The sequence below is a fragment of the Pteropus medius genome, unplaced genomic scaffold (assembly GCF_902729225.1).
Source record: "Pteropus medius unplaced genomic scaffold, Ma_sr-lr_union100, whole genome shotgun sequence".
In the NCBI taxonomy this organism is placed as follows: domain Eukaryota; kingdom Metazoa; phylum Chordata; class Mammalia; order Chiroptera; family Pteropodidae; genus Pteropus; species Pteropus medius.
Window position 1 is genome coordinate 18,883,321 of NW_024344370.1, and position 6,533 is coordinate 18,889,853.

Below are 6,533 nucleotides of genomic sequence, written 5' to 3' on the forward strand. Positions count from 1 at the left end.
AGAGAGAGAAAGAAAGAAAGGCTGGCTCAAAATTTCCCAAATACGTTGAAAGCAGAAATCTGAAGATTCAAGAAACTCAATGAATATCATGCAGAATAAACAAAAAGAAGCTCATGCCAAGGAACATCACAGTCAAACTATTGAAAGCCAAAGATAAAGAGGCAATCTTCAAAACAGCATGAGTAAGACAATACAGGGGGAAGGAACAGTGGCTCAATTAACACTTGACTTCATCAGAAAGGAAGGAGCCCAGAAAAGAATGGAGAAAAAAAATTAATGCTGAAATTAAAAAAAAAAGTTAATTCATTACTTTATACCTAGCAAAAATATGTTTCAAAAATGAAGGGGAAATAAAGACATTTTCTGGTCAAAGAAAGCTAAGATAATTCCATCACTAGTATACCTGCATTAGGAGAAATGCTAAAGGAAGTTCTTTAGGTGGACGGGAAATAATACCAGATGGAAACTCAGAACATCAGAAAAGAATAAAGAGCAGCAGAAATGGCAAATATCTGGATAAATTGAAAGGGCTTCTTTTTTTTGTCCTTTTCTTCTTTGCTTTATAAACCATGTAACTGTTTAATGCAAAAATGATATCATTATCTTGTGGGCATCTTAATGTATATAGATATAATACAACTATAATAGAAGGAACATTATTAACTGTAAATGAACTATAGAATTTATGGATTAATAATGTAAATCCTATGGAAATAATGAAGAAATAAAATACAAACAATTATAGGTAAACATTTATCAAGTAATAATAATGTAATTCTAAAAAATTCAAATAATTCAAATAAAGGCCAGAAAGGAGAAGAGAAATGAAAAACAGAGGACACAAGTTGAAAACAAAACGAAACAAAACAAAACAAAATGGTAGATTCAAACACATATCAATAATTACATTAAAAATTACTGAACTGAATACTCCAAGTAAAAGGTAGAAATTGTCAAAATGGACAAAAAGATAACAAGACCCAATTATACGCTGTCTAAAAGAGGTATATTTTCAATAAATAGACATAGATTGAAAGCAAATGGATGTAAAATGATATACTTTACAAATAGTAACCATAAGAAGACCAGAATGGCCATATTGATCAGATGAAATAAATGTCAGGATGAAATATATTATGAGAGATAAAGAAAAGACATTTCATAGTGATAATAGTTCAGTTCATCAGGAAGATGTAACAATTATAAATGTATGTGTCCCATTAGAGAGCTTCAAAATACATCAAGCAATAAGTGACAAAAGTAAATGTCAAAATAGATCATGAAGACATAAAATGTAATCATAGTTGGAGAATTTAATAGTCTGTTTTAGTTATTTACTGCATAACAAATTACATTAAAACTTATTAACTTAAAACAACCCACATCAATTTCACAGTTTCTGAGGATTAAGAATACCTTTTGTCCGACTCTCACAAGCTTAGAGTCAAGGTGTTGGTTGAGGCTGTGGCCATCTCAAAGCTTCACCGGGGGTGGACGTACTTCTAAGCTCACTGTCCTGACTGCTGACAGGCCTCAGAAGATCCACTTCAAAGTTCACTCATGTGGCTGTTGGCAAGAGTTAGGTCATCACTGGCCGTTGGCCAAAGACATTGGTCTCTTGCCACATGAGCTCCATCATGGGCTACTCTCATTATGTTAGCTTGCTTCTTCAAGAGTAAGGGCAGAGAAATAGAGGGGGTCACAGAGGGACTCTGAGCACTTCTTCATATTCCCCACTGTGAACAAATTCTTTTATTTGACTGTATTTTTGACTTCCTAAATTTGTCTTTCTATATTGTAAATTTCTCAAAAGAAGAAACCATGTCTTTTCTTTATGACATCCCTCCCGTTCTACTCTCCAGTGTTATTGTTTCTATAGTGTCGAACAAATTTATAGCAGAGTCAACATATTTAATGTTACTCATGGCTTCAGGAAAGGCACACTGGAATGTGCCAAGTTGTCTAAATAGAACACCAATGTGGAATAAAAGAATAAACTGTACCGCCCTAACCTTTCTATAGTTAATTTATGAAGTTAGAATTTGCATAGTGACAGCTTAACTATCTTAGGATACATTTTTTTTATTTTAATTTTTCAATTGGAGTTGACATTCAGTATTATTTTATATTAGGTTCAGGTATACAACATAGTGGTTAGACATTTACATAATTTATAAAACGATCCCCCCAATTAGTCTAGTACCCACTTGGCACTATACAGAGTTATTACAATATTATTGACTATATTCCATATGCTTTACTTTATATTCCAAGACTATTTTATATCTACCAATTTATACTCCTTACTCCTTTCACTTTTTTCACCCAGCCCCCCAACCTCCCTCTCATCTGGCAATGCTCAAAATGTTTTCTGTATCTATGAGTCTGTTTCTGTTTTGTTTGTTCATTTATTTTGTTCTTTAGATTCCACATATAAGTGAGATTATATGGTATTTGTCTTTCTCTGTCTGACTTATTTCACTCAGCATAATACCCTCTAGGTCTATCCATGTTGTTGCAAATGTTAAGATGTCATTTTTTTTGTGGCCAGATAATATTCCATTGTATATATGTACCACATCTGTTTTATCTAATTGTCTATTGATGGATACTTTTCTAAGTATAACAAAGGAAGTAGTACTTGAATTAATGGCTCCAGGTATTTTGACCTCTTGTCACTGTGTAATTGTGCTATGGAAGAGAGCTTAGGGTACCTAACAATAGAAAAGGAGACAGTGAATTCTCATACAGCTCTATTTATTGGAAGTTGCATGATGGCAATACAAGAACCACATAAGTCTCGTTGCTCAGGGAAAATTAAAATACAATGTATGGAGCAAACTCTCATATAGCATTGATGGGTTCTCTGTAGCAGATCTTCTCAACCTGTGAATTTTGAATATGGGAGCCAGATAATTTTCATTGGGGAGGAAGGGCAGAGACTGTCCTGTTCACTGCAGGAGGTTTAACAACATCTGTGATCTCTACACACTAGATACCAGTAGCTGCCAGCCCAGTTGAGAGAACCAAAAGTATTTCCAGACATTGTCAAATGTCTCCTGTAAAATATTTTTTTTCCTCAACCTTTCTCTCTACAAAAACACAAATATGCTTTTATGCCTAAGTAATATGATGTGAATGAGTTGTTTCATTTTACTATTTGGAAAAAAGTAGCACGTTTGGTTTGAAAACTCTGAAGGAATTATAGAAACTCTTTGACATTTGATGAGATATCAAAACCCAGATTGACAATGACTGGTTTTCTCTCATTATTTATTTCGGAATTAAAGGATTCCTCGAGACTCTTGTCATTATGCTATTCTTGCTCTTCTCCTACAGGTCCCTTCTCTTCCTGATGATGCCCCTTAATTCTTCTATATAGTTTCAATAGAAACTTAATGTGGATTGCTGCTAAAATAAATAAATAAATAAATAAGTTTGAAAGCAGCTATGCCCAAAGCATAGCTCAGCACTAAAACAAAATGGCTGCTTTAAGGTCACAGACTTTATCCTGGCTAATGTAATAGTCTATGATCCCAGTATGAACCTTTATCCAAGCTTGACCAGGCCCCACTATGCCCCTTATATATATGCTCATGCTTTCCCATCTTTATGCCTTTTCTCCTACAGTTCTTCCTGAACTCATATACTTAATGATATTACTCATCTTTCAAGGTATCTCCAAGACCTCTGTGAAATAATACCTGGCACTCCAGGACAAAATAACCCCTTCCTACCCTGAACATCTTTTGTACTTTTTGTCCAAACTGTAGAAGCCCTCTTAAATGATGTAATTGAGAATCATACTTAGGAGGTTACTATTTAAAAATTAGTGAAATATGTGACATACCTTAAACATTTTACCAACACATAAATAATACAAATGTGCATTAATTTGACGATCTTTTCAAGTAGACCTCAAGGCTTTTTCTTTGAGAACATATCTGTTGATAAAAATTTTGTAGTCAGTTACTATGTCAATTTGTTTATTTAAAATAAAGAAAAATGCAAAGACTTTTGTAAATAAATCCAAGTGCAGAATTTTTCAGATTTTTCCTGCTTTGTGGCCATTTTCCCCAATTTGACAACTTTTTAAAAACAACTAAACTTTATTCAGTTCTTCTGAAGCATTCGGCTTCATTTTCATAAACTGACTCTTGTTAAGTATACAACCAATCGAGCAGAGGTATGTGGGTACCCCAGAGCATTCTGGCTGTGAACATCCAGTGTACCATGGGCATCAATCAGTAGATGGGGGGAATGCATGGCATGAGAAGGACAAGTACTTGTAGCGATTACCATTCTCATATTTTCTAGATTCTTACCATATCATTATTGCCCCAAAGAAGTATGGCTAGTGAAAGAGCAAGGTAAATAATTGCTCACACTTGAGATCTGTCTCCCAAAGTAGCACCTTATCAACACTTTTAAAGGTAATAACAGCACATTGACCTAAAAATTGCTTAGACCATTTTTTCAAACCAGCTGTTGTGAAATAACTTTTAAAACAATTTGTGAGCAATTACAGACTGAAATCATAAAATGCAGTAAGAATGATTGGAGTAAATAAAAAGAAAAAAGACACAAAATGCAAGCCCTAATTATTTTATCATTGTATTCAACATACACAAAATTATTCTGTTATATTGCTATAAAAGTTTCTAAATGAATACTCTCAATTTCTGTACTTATCTTAGGCTGTTAACAGTTTAGAGACAGGTACTGGTCAAAGGACTTCACTTAGAGTAGACTTAGAATATAATGACAAGACCTTAGGGGAAGTAATGTGACTTATGCAATTGAAAAACCAGTAGTGAGATTGATGGAGACTTGGATATGGCACCCGCCTGCACATGCAGGCTGGTTGGGGAGAGGGTTCCATGGGGGAACAGTGGCTTCTGCCAGCCCTTCTGTCTGGGAGAAAGCTTCACTTCCAGCCCTTGCTCTGAAGCCAGACAATTCAGTTCCTCCTTGTATGTCCCTGGCACCTCTTGAGCTGCTTCCCCAGTGCTGAAGGTCACAGCAAGGTTGTTGCTCAGAGTAAATTAGGTCACTATACAAATGCAATAAAGGATTTGAAAAAACAATAGCAATCGATTCAAAGTACAACAAGGCCTACGGAAGAATGGGGTTGGCCCTCACCTCAATGAATAAATTTGAAGAAGCTGTTACAAGTTATTAAAAAGCATTAGATCTTGGTCCTGAAAATTATTCCTATAAGTCAAATCTGAAACTAAGAGAAGTTAAAAGAGGTATCCAGTCCTACAGGAACTGGATTGAGTTTTGACATGGCTAGCTTTATAAATAATCCAGCCATCATTAATATGGCAGCAAGTTTAATGAAGAATCCTCAAGCTCAACAGCTAATGTCAGGAATGATGACAAATGCCACTGGGAGACCTGCTGCAGGAGTTGGGGGCCTAACTGACCTGTCTAGACTTATCCAAGTGGGACAGTTTTTGCTCAGCAGATACAGCAACAGAATCCTGAAATTATAGAACAACTGAGGAATCACATCCAGAGCAGATCATTCAGCAGCAGCACTGAAGACCATTCCTGACTTGACCCAGGGACCCTAGCTCAGACTACAAATGGTTATGTTTCTGAAGTGCTTACTGTAGATAGTGGCCAAAAAGCAAAAACTAAAACCTAAACAATAAATCTGTCTAGAAAATAGATTTATCACAGATTTGAACATAACATGACTTTTTTGTAAACAACAGCCCTTCTACCAAATGCTGTGTTCCACTGATTAGTAGCCTTGTTAAGTGCCAGTATAGCACTGAACAGGGTACCATTTTCAAATCTTCATCATTATATTTGTACATTAGATTTAGTAGCAGAGTATATTTATTGAACACTAAAATTGTTTATTGGTGAGTTCTCTAGCTCCAAATTCATTCAAGCAAACTTTTCTGAAAGAGGAGATGACCAAGAGGAAAGGTTTCTCATGCTGGGTTAGGAGAAATGTACTTGCCACTGAGCAGCATGTATGGAGAGAAAAAATTTGTTATCTAGGTTTAGCTTTGATAGTGCTATCAATAATGAATATATATTGCAGGGGCCAGTACTATCTATAATGCTGCTTGTTCAGATGTGTGACTGGGAATCTTAGGAGCTAGCGGAAAGCAGCATTTGGTGGAAGGGCTGTTGTTTTGAAAAGAAAAAATAGACACTGTGAACGTATAAAAAGTGAAGGTAGGTAGGATGCTCCGATTTCCTGCATAATTCTTAACTATTCTTGCCTGCAGTTTGGTATCGATAACATTAGCATGGCCATTTATGCTAATTACATAGTAAAATACATTTAGGAATCCTTAACGGTACTGGTTAGGTCAGTTGTATAACTATTTAGTTTAACCAGCACAATTTCCCCAGTGGTGACCTTACCATGGAAACTCTCAAATATACCTACATTTAAATAAGCCAATGACTTGGCCCTTAAGTTAAGGATTTTCTAAGTAACATTTAATTATAGGCCCATAAACATTGATTTTTTTTAAAAAAAAATTAGTAATTATTTGATGAATTAC

General features: G+C 35.1%; 1 pseudogene; it reads left to right on the forward strand.

Annotated features, from left to right (window-relative positions):
- LOC120608154 (small glutamine-rich tetratricopeptide repeat-containing protein beta-like) overlaps positions 1-5,560 on the forward strand; it is a 22,296-nt pseudogene extending 16,736 nt beyond the window's left edge.
- The last annotated feature ends 973 nt before the right edge of the window (positions 5,561-6,533 follow it).